The sequence below is a fragment of the Hyposmocoma kahamanoa genome, unplaced genomic scaffold (assembly GCF_003589595.1).
Source record: "Hyposmocoma kahamanoa isolate Upper Pololo Valley unplaced genomic scaffold, ASM358959v1 65, whole genome shotgun sequence".
Taxonomy (NCBI): Eukaryota; Metazoa; Arthropoda; class Insecta; order Lepidoptera; family Cosmopterigidae; genus Hyposmocoma; species Hyposmocoma kahamanoa.
This window is the reverse complement of record NW_020653853.1, coordinates 11,033,268-11,049,370: the sequence shown is the minus strand read 5'-3', so window position 1 is coordinate 11,049,370 and position 16,103 is coordinate 11,033,268. Positions and strand designations below refer to the sequence as shown.

Sequence of the window (16,103 nt, the reverse complement as noted above, 5' to 3'; positions counted from 1 at the left end):
TTTGCATATAAACTGTGAGTTTGAGGAGCGAACTGAATTCACAATAACTTTTTGGTGTTAGTACAGCATGCGTTGTGTATTACAATTTTACATCGAGGATTGCCAAAGTGGTCTACACCGACTTTCAGGGGTCGACTAAATCAACTTAAAGTTTTTTTGTCACCTAAAAATGTCGATTTTGCTTAACAACCAAGCAATAAAACTGAAACTAAACAAGATATGATGGTAAATAAAATTTATTATTATATTTCATTACGTGACGTGACGTGACAGATTAACTCAATTTCGCTAAAATGTCAATTACGTTCGTTTTGGTGAGAGGGCAGAAGAGGACCATGTCAACGAAAAAATAAGGGATGGATAAGATGTAAATGAGGTCCACGAGAGTGGATCCCATTTATATAGGTTGCGGTTCAAAATTTAGTTTTTCCAAATAATCCATATTACAAACGTAGTACATAGAAAAATTCGTGAGGTCCGTTGGTTCGTTCCGTGGCTTAGTTGGTATAGCGTCTGGCACGGTATGCAAGAAGACGTCGGTTCGAATCCGACCGGATCGAAGGAATTTTTTCTGTGTGTTTTTTCTGAGTGTTCGATCTTTGTATTAATAATTATAACAAACTTAACTTTTTTTACCTTTTTTCACTTTTTTACCTTTTTTTTACTTTTTTACCTTTTCTTTCAAAGTCAGTAGCCATGATATGAATATTTTATATAACATATTAAACCTTCACAATACTCTCATGATATTTAACTTCAAGGTAAGAGTTTATACATATTTCATCGAATAATTTCAACAACATAAATTCTAAAAGTTTTCATTGTTATTGAAATGTCCAAAAATCATAAATTTATTTTTAATTCAATCTCAAATTATGATCCTTAGCTGGCTCAAAGCCAGCGTCTTAATCTATTTTAGATAAAACGACAACTTTAATGGAATCCTAATTAATGTGTTCTGATAAGTCAACCAAGACAAAAAGGTTTATGCAGGTCAAAGACACTAAAATTAATAGTTTTTTTTTTTTGGTGGCACGGGCCGTTAAGCAAATCATTATTGATGTGTATTGCAAGATTCGTGAATAATTTATATTTCGCATTATGTTTGTTCGACGCGACGATTCAAAATAAAATATTGTGATGTACAAAGAAAGATTATACATTTCATTAAATGGTACAGAAGAGCAAAAAATAACGTGGAATGGTTTCAAGCAGTCGTTTTAACTTGTCAGTTGGGAGCCGCCGCCCGGGTCCATCATTAAATGAAATCTCCGCAATCATTCATCATCAACAGTGATTTGACCATGATTTGACCGACGGTTAACCTGCCAGAAGGCAAAGCTCCCGAGGTAGTTATTGAAAAAAGAAACTATACATGCATTAAAAGCGGAATGTACGCTTCTAATAATCAGTTCGGTTTTAATGTATTGATTTTGATGTTCTTAAGTAGGTACCTACTGTTGTTGAAGCATCGATGTAGAGTTATTCTTCTTTCAAGGAAACTAGTTACCTTTAAAACCAAAGGAGAATATTTGACGCCGAGAATATTTATTGAATTGTGATATGTTTTACATTTAAGAAAAGATACTCCCATATGGTATCTTAATATTTAGATCTAAACCGGGAGCGTCACTTAGCTTTAAACGTGATCCATTATTATGTACTTCTATAATGCCTTTTTCAGTAATTTTCGGCACGCGAGCAATTCCCTTGGGCAAAAAACCGGTAAACGGTAGCATTCTACATAAAACTTGACTTCTTTTTACCATACTTCCTCTGGCATATGTGGAGGATATCCGCTGTACCACAAGGGGTCATTATGAAGCAAGTAATCTATACTTTATGTCTTAAGATAGAACATACAGATGTTTGTTTGGCTAATTGCATGTCACAGGGAGGGGAACAAACAAGTTACTAGGCTTAGCTCCGTTAAGTTTTAACTATATTGTCTAATTATGAAACGGCGCCAAGTAAACTAACACCTGTTGGTCCTACAGGTGTACTTAAGCATACTATTTTATTGTATAGTGTGCGTAGTTGAACAGATCACCTTAGGTATCGAAAGTACCCACCAATTGCAGTGTTCTAGAAAAGAAGATAACACGTAACAAACAAATTTGATCAAGATAAACAAGAACAACATAACAAAACTTCTAAAAGCTCACGTAACAAAAACACCGAAACTTGTTTCATTATGTTCTCGTTCCAAATTAGTCGACCAATTTATTCTCTCGTGCATGTTTTAATCTTTTTCAAAGGAAGTTGGTTATTAACAGGTTGCTCTTTAAGTTTTTAGTAATGTGGTTTCTGATTCATGAGTGTCTAGTAATAATTGGGACTAATTTACCTCCGTTCGATGTCAGGTTTGTGGTTTTGTTGTTTACAATGATTGACTTCCTATTTGATCAGTTTCAACGGGTCGTTTTCATTGTAATTAATTTGAGAATATTTATCAATATTTATCTTTATTACGTATAAAAAAATATTTATTATTTGTCACACAATTGTCTATTAATATAATATTTCTCTGAGATATTCACGGTTTTTTCTCAAGATTAAGTATACTCAAGCCCCAAAATTATAATTAATATTCACACGCTTGTATCCTGGGATAACCATTAATATTCCTCTCATATGTCAACGCTTAATTACGCTAATTACTTCAATCCATACAGTTTTATTAACGCTATGGGCCAAAGCGAACTAACAAATGGGATAAGATCAGTCAAGTTCTTGACACGATGGGGCAGGCCACGACATGTCTCGAAGCTGTTATGAAATAAACTGATGATTCATGCTTCATACACATCCCACCAATATAAGTTCATTGCTTGTTAATTTATGTAAGTGACATTCAGTAGTATACAGGGTTGTTCGAAAAATACTAACAGCCTCGCAGGAATATATTACGAACATCATAAACAACAACTTTTGTTTCATGACTTTTAATAATTCATAACATTTTACTTTCGTACAAAAATAAAAACAAACTAAAAAGATCGCTCTAAACGACGGTGATAATTCTGTGCAAAAAGAAAGCGCTAGCGTAAATAACAGTCCTATGTAAAACGCAGGAGCGTAGACAGCGACAGTCGGGGAGAACGTTTAAACTAACTACCTTGCTACCAAATACAGATCCAAACAGTGTCAGATAGTACAAGAAATACTTCAGTTTATTTCTGGTAAATTTAATATGTATTGTACTCATTCTGATACTACTTACACATACTAACTTTTATGTCATGGAATAAAAATTATTATTGTTTATGATGTTAATAATATAGTGCTGCGAGGTTGTTTATAGTTTAAAATAACCCTGCATATGACAGATTCTGCAGTATAGTGTCATTTAAATGCGATAAAAAATTGAGACTTGTATTTTGGTAAAGTAGAGCAAATTGCTGAAGAGTTCTATACATGTAATGGTTCGGCAGTCTTAAAACTTTTTTCATTACAATACCTTCTGAAGTTTCCAGAATACCTAATGCTAATATTTTACCCGGAGGGTTTTTCAAATCGCAAGCGTAATTAGCCGTCAGATTCATAATGTTTGATGAAAACCGCTTCTAGAAAATAAGCGATTTATCGAGAAAATACTGCATTCATTTTAGCGAAACTCCAATAACGACCACTTAATCACTTAATATACCTAATTTCCTCAAAAGCTTCGCGAATATTCTACGGCATGCGAACTAACTATTATAAAAATACCCATGTTGGATAAGGGATCGGACCCTTCAATGTCTGACGTCGACGTCTGGTTTTTTTTCACTAGCAATTTCATAGGGAAGCCAAGACGTAATAGAAGCCAAACGGGATTGTTTGCAATTTTACCTTCCCGACCCTAGCAGTTAATACTTTAAAAGTATAACTAACACAAGTTTTGAAGACACTCCTGACCGTGGTTTCATAAGAGATATGTTATCAACATTGAACGCAGCAGTAAACCACTATTGTCGGTAAAATGTTTTACTGAAGTATTGCACAAATTTGTATGTACAATATCACATGATTGCATTTATTCTTCACGTCTTTCGGACCTCATTCTCACTCTTGTTTTCGATTGCAAATGTAATCAGAACATATTCATCTCTATTTACTTGCTTTACATCTTGTTCTTGCTTGTTCTTAATATTACTGTCTGTACTCTTCCCGTTTGGTAGTAATTGTAGGTGTTTATTTTCCATAATACTTCAAAATTCCACAAAAGTCGTAAATTCCAAACCGTTTCTTCTATAGTCCTTGTTATCATTAGCACCTCAGTCTCTCCCACGGCGTGTTTGGAAATACGCGTCTGGGAAAAGAGTCTATTTGATCTCGTACTACTGCATCCGTGTTTGAAGTACGATATTCTAAGTAAACCACTTTAAAGACGGTCGTGACTTGCAATAGACATCATAAATGCAAACACTGAAGTGGTGCAATTTCCTCACGAAAAATCAAATTACTTTCACGCTTTTCTAACCACATGTTATTAGTATATTATAGAGATAAGATAATTACATTCACAGTTAAGGGATTACTGTGTCTGTTGTTACTAAAACAATATGGAGAACACTCTTTTTCACTAAAACGGATGAATTCTAAAAGTAACTTTATGGTATCACTTAGCAAGTGTATGCTAAATCTCGTTTTTACCTACTTCAGTTAATCGAGTATTTCGAGTGTAAAGTCTAATTAGAGCACAAACCGGTTTCGTTTTATACTTTTCCATTTTAAATCGATCGTATACGTAACATAAAAAGCCGTTTTTGTAGCAACGGAAACGGAAACGCAGCCCTTGAGCTCGTGCAGCTGACCGAAAGTTTAGGGCTGGTTTAAAAATAAACAAAATGTTCTGTTTTTAAACTTTTAATGCGTTATTTTACCGGTTCTTTGAATTTAAATTTCGATTCTGAAAATTCTAACTCTCAATGTTGTTTAAAAACCTATACCGAGCTAATCAAACGAAACATGTGTAGACAAACGCCAATATTTGCCAAACAGCACTCTTTGATTGACACCCCGCCAATACCAATCGTTAATCATAAATTACGTGGCTGTGTGACAAAATTTGCGAAATTATTCAGCATCGTCTTCTACTTCAATATTTGTTAGGGTAGGTAATCATAAAGTAATTAGTTCCATAGAACATTACTTTTATCAAGAACGGAACTAGAGAATAAGCAGTCATAGTATGCGTCAAAATTCCTGCAATAAAGTAAGCAAGCAATGAGAACCGTTTTAAAGGTATAGGTAGGTTCCGTGTAATCTATAACTGTTCTGGGAAATGAGTCATAGAAAAGACTTGGTAAATCCTAAATTAACTAAGATACCTAATGGTACAGTTTCAATGACTTTTTAGATCGTTGGTATGTACGAGAGAGAGGTCGACGGTTCATATCCCGGTGGCGGTACGTAGTCCTACGTACGTACATTTGTGATGTCTACTAGCGATGTCACTCGCTAACCTGCGTGTTGAAGGAGGCTATGACCTTTCGAAAAACATGTGATGTCCGAACCGGCATTGTATCAGCGGAGTATGGCCAACATAAACCCTCTTCTCAAAATACCTGTGACCAGAGCGTCGACTCCCGTTTTCCATCCGACATTCGTCCGAAACAATTACTGTCAAAAAAGTAATAATCGATCAAAATAAAAGACGCATGATGCGAACGAAGCTTCACGGTTGACATTTTAGATATAATATGTTTGTGGTTGACATTATGTTTTGATTTCGTCGAGTATTAATTATTTGACAGTAGATAATTGTTTCGGACGGATGTCGGATGGAAGAGCGGAGTAGAACCCCAGGAGTGGTACATACTACGGGATGAATATCGAAAACACATATTAAAAACTTGTGGCATAATGTCACTAAAGACAGCATAAATAATTGTTTATTTTTCTTTCTTTAATAACGTACTGATAACGTAATGTAAATAAAAAAAAATTATAATATCTATACTATAATGAGTCACATTTTTAGCCACGTACATATGACAGCAAACACTAAAAATATGTACACAAAATACGATGTCATTGAGAGGCGCAGGGTCGAGGCCAAAACGCTAAGTCAACGCCACTATGACGTGACAGTAGTGTGGCTACACTTTAATGCAATGTATTTCGGAAATCATCATATTTTTATAAACATTCAAGTAGTAGTAAAATATGTAGAAGTAAATTTTATTGGTGAATAGAGTTTTTATCACTTGACTGAATAACTGATTAACTGAATAAAGATAAATTTAACGTTTTTAACCGACTTAAAAAAGAGGAGGTTCTCAATTCGTCTGTACTTTTTTTTTGCGATAACTATATACAATAGCATTTGTGAACGGATTTTGATGATTCTTTTTTGTTGGAAAGAAGGTACCTCAGTAGTTGTCCCATTCAAATTTGAAGAAAATGCACCACCTCTAAGGGTGGAAAACTAGGGAATGCATCCAGTTTCGCGCACTTTTCGATAACCGATTTCAATAAAACTTGGCAAATAGATGTAATTCCACGAACTTTAGAGGTCGGTTTTATTAGTACTCTGTAATGAGATTACTGTTATTTTCATTCCGATTTCAAGTCACTTTAAGTATAGGGTAATTCAGTTTTGGAAAATTGCTGACGTCGTTAATTTGTACGCTCACATTGTAAGGTACAGTATACTAATTCACATGACATGAATCATTTCTGTCAAAGTAAAGACCAGTTAACATCATGGTCACAACAACTTGGAGGAAGTCACTATTTAGTTTATCTGTTTGACGCGTCGAGTATGATGCCTGTTACCTGGCTTTTAAACAATTTTGTTCACAAGCCAGTAATTATACAATATCCTCAATTTTAATTTATTTTTTCACGCTATTCTGCTAAATGACATACAATTAAATCGAATCTCTCTTTATGAATTTTTTTTTGCATTTCCATCGTAATAGAGTAATATCCTTCGGATGTTCCTCGCTTTCAAAAGCGTATATATTATTTTTTTAAATGTCTTGTGACAGGACGAACAAGTCGTGGGCCAGGTGGTAAGCGACACGCCTGTCCGTAACAGTTTGTAGTGCCACACAGAGCTTTAAATCGCAAAGATCTAAGAAACACTGCCACTGCGCCCGTCACCCTGAGACATAAATTGACAAGTCCCATGTGCCTGTAGTTTCACCAGCACTCTTACCTTTCAAAACTGGAACGCAGTAATGCTCACATTACCGCTTCACGGCAGAAATTACTAAGGTGCTTATGGCGGTACTTGAAACTATTTAATTTCTTCATTATTTTTCATAATTATTTTCTAGGAACCTTCGAATATCAACTTTTTTTTAATATGAATATAGCTCATTAAAATAACAAACTTAACGCGAGCTACAGCTCCAGATATCTGCAATGTTAAACCGAAAATATTTAATTCTGAAAATTTTGCCTATTACTTTTTACGGCAGTTGGTCAAGATTGGAGTGGAACTAAATTATGAAATATAATTAAAATACATGAAATAAAATTAATAAATTTAAAGACATTTCCTGGTAATTATTTAAAAACCGCCTTTTTCAATGTTACAGATTACATGCAAACAAACGAAGCACTTCCAATTTACTTATTTAAATTTAACTTTTATTTATTTAAATTTAATTTTCCAATTTACCAACAAAATAACTATTTTTTTTCGCAACTAACTTGCGTTTATTTGTTTTTTCAAACAAGCAACTTTCGAAAAAATCAAATACGCGATTTAGATCCGAAAAAAGCATAGCAATCGCAAAAATCGAAGACATAGATTTGCTTTAACCTGTTCTTCTGTTCTGTGTTCTTTTAAAGGGCTAATAAATCATGTTATAATATAGAAGAAATTTATTTGTCATTTTGTCAATGTTACAAAAAATCCACAATGCACATTTAGCTCTTGTTGTCTATGATATGCCTGTATCGCCTCTCACTTGAGGCTGGTGTAGTTCCCAGGTCGTGGAAGCTTGCAAATGTGCAACCCGTGCCCAAAAAGGGAAGCAGAGCTGACCCTGTCAACTACAGACCTATCTCAGTCACTTCCATACTCTGCAAGACAATGGAACGTGTACTCAACAACCGTCTCCTGTTATACCTTGAAGACAATGACCTCCTCTGTGATCGCCAGTATGGATTCCGACGAGGGCGATCTACCGGGGATCTACTTGTGTATGCCTGTCACATATGCCTATAGCCTCGCTCCACTGCAGTGTCTTTGGACATTTCTAAAGCTTTTGACAGGGTCTGACACGCAAGCCTTTTAAGCAAGCTTCCATGTTATGGGATCTTCTTGTGTATGCCTCTCACTTATGGAGCGAGACTATAGAAGAGCATACCGAAGCCATTGCAGAGTCTTTAGACATTTCTAAGGCCTTTGACAGGGTTTGGCGCGCAAGCCTTTTAAGCAAACCTCCCTCTTATGGGCTTCCCACTGACCTTTACAATTGGATCTCGGATTACTTGAGTGAATGTTCGAGTGGTCTTAGAAGGCTACTCTTCCGAACATACGGCGATAGAGTTCCTCAGGGTTCCGTACTGTCTGCAACTCTCTTTCTGCTGCATATCAATGATATGTTAATTCCAAGTACATTTGCGTATGGTGATGACAGTACAGTTGTGGATAGGTATTGACCAATGCAAGGGTCAGTGGAGAGGAAATCCAGTCTTGTCGAGAGTCCATGATTAGCCGTTTAGATTTGACGCTCAAGGCAGTCTCCGATTGGGGCGATGTCAATCTTGTCAAATTTATATTTATTATATTATATATTTACATATAATAAACGAAGTCCCTCCCTCCCTCGAATCCCTTTGAGTTGACTCTGACTTTTCGTGATATATCCATACCGATAGCCGACTGTCTCCAGCTACTTGGAATGGACCTGTCGTCCAATCTGAACTTACATTGAATCCATGACCTAAAATGCCGCCAGGAAGCTTGGCATCCTTTCCAGAGTGAGGCGTCACTTCACACCGGGACAGTTGCTTCAGCTGTATCAAGCACAAGTCCGGTTGTGTATGGAGTACTGTTGCCATCTTTGGAGTGGCTCTGCTACATATGAACTGGCCACCTTGGATTCAATTGACAAGTGTGCCAAGAGTATTACGCTTGCACAATTATATGGCGAACAGCTATGGGGTGGAATTCCCTGCCTGCAGACTTGTTCCCTGAATGTTATAACTTGGACCTTTTCAAGGCGAGAGTGAATAGGCATTATCTAGGTGTGCATGCTCCATCGTCGATCTCATCGTCACTTTCCATCAGGTGACATGGAGGTCAAATGCACACTCATATTAGAATAAAAAAAATATGTATTTGAAATTAAATATTGTAAAGGACAAATGTGTAGAAAAGTTTATTTACAAAGAGCAGGCTCTAGAGTTTCCTCCTCATTCTTCTCAGGGGAATCTGCCTCATGAGTGAGTAATATTATTGGGTGTAATTGCATACTATGAAGTAAAGATAGATTTTAATTTGAACAATATTACAATTTAAAATAAAATAAAGATAACTTAGTCCAAAACAAAATATTATTCTAAAACAAAATCATTTTAATTAAGTAATTAGTAAAGCCAATTTTAAATTAATATTTTCAGTAAGAAACTTATTTTTTATCACTTGCCAATCTTGGCACATAGTAAGTAAGTAATGTTTGTAAACAAAAGTCTCAATTACCTATTAATAGGAAGTTGAGTCAGTGATTTCTATAAAACTTAGGTAGTGAAATCCAAGAAGACACTCATTTTATTTATCATTGTAGGTACAAGTAAATGTCTTCTTTAACTCAATAAAAGACCCTTGCACAATATTTTGTAATAATTGTTCTAAAAATAATATCAAAACCATTATGGAAGGGTTTTTATTAGGCCAAAGTAGAAGCATCTGCTTCTTAAATATCTAGTTTGAATGATTCATATTATTTTGAGGAACTGAAAAACCAAATCAGTTATTTGGTGAGTGGGTACCTACTTCTTGCAAAATGTAAAAAAAAGAAGATATGAACAAGTTATTGTAGGTAGTAATAATACATTGTCCCACAAAATAATTACTTTCTGTTGCATAGTATTTGTGTAATAAAATAAAACAGGATGGTAGTAAAATATTTTCGTTATTCGGGACAGGCTAAGGCGTCTTAGCCATACTGCCAGAACTTAAATTACCCTGATACTCATTTTTTTTAATACTAGGTAATATACATTATGCTTCGCCACATCAGATGTAGGAAATGGCGTTTCATATAGCATGATAAATATATAAGATATTGAATTACCGGTTAAGAAGTAATTTCAAAAATAGTCGCAGGCACAGGTTTCTAGATTAGAAGCCAAACAATAGATGCGAAATAGGTTATTTTGAGACGAAAAGTAAACTTTGAATGCTACCAAAGCCATTATAATCAAAGAGAAGATATAACAAACAAAATCCCGTTCTTAACAAGAGAAGAAAGAAAAAGAATCCTGTTGGATAAGATCGAATCACTGCCAGCCGGCTGCAGATGCTTCAAGGCATGCAAAAAAAAAACACAAAACAATACTCACTCGCAAATTTGTTGCACAATTTATCACCGAAATACTCTAAATTAGAGTCACAATTTTTTTTACTTTTTCGTATAAAGTTTTTAAACAAAAGAAAACACAATTTGGGCACAGAATCATTCACTTGTTTTTATTTACGTGTGTTCGAGATTTGACAGTTCGTTCGTGGTTACGTACGCATGCGCACTACACTACTCTCTCACCCGCCGGCCGGCAAGAAACTGACGAACGAATGAATTTAAGGGGCGAAAGAATCGACCGTTGAATGGAGGGAATTCTCGAATGAATGGAAAGCAGATGGTTTTAAACAGTAACGAATAGTAGACGATCAATTTTTTGGTAAGTAATTATTATAATTTTTGATCGTACCTGAAATACATTTATGCCGAATAAGTAACTTATGAAGTGATTTAATAAAAATTTACATACACCACGTGGCTACACTCTGCTGCAAAAATGCATTGATGTACTACTCGGACAACAAAAATCAAGTTTTCGAATTTTTTATGAATCCTATTACTAAAAACGTTCCAATCTGACTAATAATATATCAACCATTAATAAGAATGCCGAGATGTATAAAACTAAAGTGTTGTTTAATAAAGCTACAAATATGTTAAGAAAGTTACAAATTGTTGATTATTGTAAACATATACTTTTATGGTATATTTATACTCTTGCTTTAGGATTTCCATGGAGGTACTTTGCATGATGATGACGCACCTTCCTTGCTTCACTCACATTCATTCATCAATCTTTTCATACTTAAGCCCTCCAATTCTTATTACTAGGCATTCGACTCCTGCCACGCCTTTGAAAGTTGTAAAAAATGCCTGTCATTTTCGATAACAATTACACTTCACAAATTCCTATTAAGTAACATAGGTAGGTACTTATTTGAATATCGTGGTAAATTTTTTTTAGAATGATGTTTCATTTGTGATTTTCAATTCACGTTTTCTTACTAATTATTACTTATTCTGTCCTCAGGCCGAAAAAACGCTCAACTAACATTTTTATAAAAATTGAGTTTTTTAGGTACATATTCGGGATCAGGACAACAAAGACATTTTATCTCATTTTAAAATTTTAAATTTTTACTTAATTTTAAACGTTGGATATACAGTATGGCACAATTGACATCAATAACCCGATTTTTCTATCATAAAAAGACATATTTTTGATGTTTGTTAAGTTAAAATACAAGTATTAAAAGGTTTTATTTAGTAATGTAGAGAATCGTGCCTTTGGTTTTATTATAAGAATCACGTTTAAGTTATTTATAAACGAATAAAATGGCTAATTAAAATACAATGAAAATTTCAGTTTAAAATATGTCCGTAAAACATACATAATGTATTTAACATAATTAAACTACTTCATATCAAAAAATATTTTAACTGTTCTTTTTATTAAACAAACATGAAACATTTTAAAACTTATTTGTCTCCGAATTTTGAACTTGCTGCTTGCCTTTTTTCATCTCTAGACGGCAGTTGTACCTACTGAGATAGAATGGAGTACGACAACCATAATAGTTATCCATTGACTTATTTGTAAGTCAATGTAATTATCCAAAATTTGTGTAAATAAAAATATGTTGTTGGTCTTTTTCGATCTTTGTTATCACTCCTATCACTACTACTTTTAGCAGCAGTAGAGCTTCATGTAAAAGAAATCGTCCAGGGAAGTAGTGCCACCTTACCTCTTCCTGCCGCCAAGCAGCAATGTCTGCATTATTGTGTTCCGGTTTTGAAGGGTAAGGGTGTTGATAAAATTACAGGCACATGGGACTTGTCATCTTATGTCTCAGGGTGACCGGGCGTGACAGGGCGCAGTAGCATTGCTCAGATCTTTATGATTTAATGCTCTGAGTGACACTGCAACTGGACAGGCGTGTAACTTACTTTCAAGCGCACGACTTCTTCATCCCGTCACTTAATAAAAAAAAAACCTACTCGCACCATATTTTATTAAAAACGAATTCACTGTTAATTAAATAATTTTTAATTTAATTAGTTAATATCTGATTAATTCGTTTTGCTACGGTTATGACATAGGCTGACGACACCTGTTAAAATTGTTATAAAATTCCTCAATATCTAAACTTGTAACAATAATTTCTAAATAGTCACCTGTGAAATTCGGTACTGAACTGTGCGCATATTTTTACAAATTTATAAGTTTCCATTATTTAACAGAAGACGCATAGAGTTGTATCGTGTCACCAAGTTGTCACCTGTAACTGTAAATTCTAATATTTATTGTACGTCTGTCGAAATGAAGGTAATATTCAAGTGAGACGTTTGTCTTAGCCATCGTCTTTGACGCTGTCGTCGACTCTACATAGCGTATGTGATACCAGGTACGCCAAATTACGTATAAAGCATATAACGACGTTTTTGCTTTTTTTGGTTATAACTACAAATAAAATCCTATTTATTTTCGTATTCAACCGAAGGACTTCTTATTATCACTAGTAGCATAACATTTACACGCACATTACATTTTAAGTTTATGTAGAAAAATACTCACCCCATAGAGACATAGCTGTAACCAAAAATATGAAAATAAATGCATTTTGTCACTTATATTACGGAAACTAAATGTCTGCCTTTTTTGCTCATAGTGACTCTACATTTTCATTAGTATTGAGGTATTAAGGTAAAGGTAAGGTCTTAAGAATAAGGGAGTGTTAAGGTAAAGGTAAGGCCTTAAGAATGTGGAGACTTTTTATTCGTTACTAATATTTTAAAGTGGAAACTGTAGTTTGAAGAATATTTTTTTAGGGTTTTGTTGGTCAAGTAATCACATCCATACATGGAAAATAAAAAGTTACATAAGAAACAGAAATTTTAATGATTATCCTTAGCAACATTTTCTGTTTCATTTTACGATGACTGCAAACTTTTCGTACACTTGCATTCGTTCTAAAACAACTTTGTTTCCAACACTATAAATTGACTCTCCTGCAACTTTCAACCTTATTTCTTAGTAAATAGGTTGTAGACTGTCTATGCTTTTTATAGTGCATTTGCAAAGGTGGGGGTGTGTCTTTTATTTTCAAACAGGATATCCTGACTGGCGCGTCCCGGCCATTTCCGAGCATACGCTTCGTTAAGGAGTGTCGGTACTACAAAAAACCAAATACCACGTGCGTGAATTGCTTATGAAAAAACACCCGCCCCAAGAGTTTCGGTATAAAAGTTTACGAGAATATGAGCACATTATCCTGCCTATTAAAATTTCGAGAAGCAGTTTTTAGCTTATTATCATAATCCTTCTGACAACAGGCAAAAAAATACTTAATCCTGAAAAACAAAATTGTTTCCTGTTACAAATTTCCTATTGTCGCGTCTAGCCTTCGTGGATGACCAACGGACTGACTGGACGCAATTACAGACTCACTAGACTGACTGGAATTCAAAATCAGACCGATTCGTTATGGACAAAAGATGACATGGGCAGTCCTGACCAAACCTCCGACACAAGCATACTATAATTTTGCAGCTGACTATAATTTTGTACAGGCAGACCGTACACCTATTGACGCACGCACATTGTTGGGGATCGCAATTATATTTCGCTGTGGCTGTTTGCTATCACTAATAATAATCATCAGCTGAAATATGAACTGACTTCTTTTGAAGTAAAACTTCCATTCAACATCGCTTTAATGAGTTTTGAGTATCAGTAGAACGGCTAGATAACGTCATAAAGCAAGGAAGCATTGCAAAAGAAGCAGCTGCATGTTTGTAGGTATTAAAAATATCTTTCCTTACTGGTGTACTATGTTAGTATTTGAGATACTACGTAAAAGTATCCCGGCTGATACATCTTATCTCAAATACTGGTAGGTAAGTTACATACAAGTTAGAACCAAGTATAAACCTACCCCAGTAGCCCCGAAATTAATAAGTTGGCGGAAACTTTTTGTTGGGTATACTTACGTCATAAAAAAAGAAAGCCTAACAATAATGAGCAAAGAAACATTGTGAGTCGGGCCTCAAGAGAGCAAACAAAGGATTTCTACACCCACTCGACTGCGCAGAAAAAAAGGGTCTGTCCACTCGAAACGCGATTATTAGTTCTATAGAACACTGAGGTTGAAGGGTTTGGAATGCTTCTGAATATTTTGGTTTTAAATTTGGCTAAGACTAGGTGATTAGTCTTGTAGCTTTTGTAAAAAGTACTGGTGCCCGTTTTGGTGAAAATCAGGTCAATACAGGCATATGGGACTTGTGAACTTAGACGCTGTAGAAGCGCTGCACTAAATTTCATCCAATAGGCATAAACACACATCAAAAATGTCTAGGGATCAAGCACGTTTTCACCAAATACTGAAAATCAGAACTTTTATTTAATTTTTTCTTAAGACTAATGGTTTTTATGGTCAATTTCATGGTTTAATAAATAATTTAATAAATTTATATAGATATTTTTATTTAATTTTAATAGGGTAATCACATAAATAAAATAAAAATAAAAATACCTTGATCTCTAGATCTTTTTGATGTGTGTAGTCTGCATAAGTGGCACGTGAGAGGCGGGACTGTGGCGCTGCAGATGCGTCACTAAATATTGCAGGATTTTTTTTTTGTAGTTTCAAGTGATGGAACGAACAAATCGTGCGCTTGAAGATAAGCTACACGTCTGTCCATAACACTTGCAGTGCCACTCAAAGCTTAAATCGCAAGGATCCGAGGGGCACTGCCGCTGCGCCCGTCATCCTGAGTCATTTAAATTAATAAGTCTCAAGTGCCTGTAATTTCACCAGCACCCTTACCCTGTAAAACCGGAACGCAGTCATACTGGCATTACTGCTTGGCCGGAGAAATAGATAAGGTGACAGTACTACCCTGGACGAACTCTTTCACAAGGCGCTCTATACAGCTGCTAAAATTAGTAGCTATTAGTGGCGCCGCTGCAGCGCTTCTTAGGCGTTTAATTTGAAGGCGCCCTATGTCTCAGGGTGACAGGCGCAGTGACAGAGACCCTCAGATCTTTGCGATTTAAAGCTTTGAGTGACATATGACACTGCAATTTCTATAGATGGGCGCGTCACTTACCACCACGCGCATGACTGGTTCTTCCCGTCACTCGGTGTCACAAAAAAAGTGTGTACGACCTCCGTGGCCGTATGGATTGCACATTGGTTTTCATGGTGTCGCCATCTCTTAGGTCCCGGGTTCGATCCCGAGCCGGGTCAATATAGAAAAACTAACTTTTCTATATTGTGTCAGGTCATAGGTGTTTGTGAAACCAGCGTCGTTGTTTCCGATTTCCATAACACAAGTGCTTTAGTTACTTACTTTGGGATCAGAGCAACGTATGCGATGTCATTTAATATTTATTTATTATCTATTATTTACATAAGTTGACAAGTCCCATGTGGCTGAATTTCACCAGAACCCTTATTTTAAGTAATATGATTTTGGCTCACTGTAAATATTAAACGTCTGATTATGACGAGGAATGACAATCTAGTACTATGAAGAGCTAAACTGGATCTGATGATACGATGATTTCGGCAAAAATATATTAAAACTACAAAAATTCCTCTTTGATGTTCAAAGTTATTACAATATTATGAC

At 35.2% G+C, this 16,103-nt stretch overlaps 1 protein-coding gene across 1 annotated transcript in view; it reads right to left on the bottom strand.

Annotated features, from left to right (window-relative positions):
- LOC113231233 (MOXD1 homolog 1-like) overlaps positions 1-10,718 on the bottom strand; it is a 58,633-nt gene extending 47,915 nt beyond the window's left edge. Inside the window, exon 1 of the mRNA XM_026465458.1 lies at positions 10,513-10,718. The gene's annotated coding sequence lies outside the window, so the exon portion shown is untranslated. The remainder of the gene's footprint in view (positions 1-10,512) is intronic.
- Between the last annotated feature and the right edge of the window lie 5,385 nt (positions 10,719-16,103).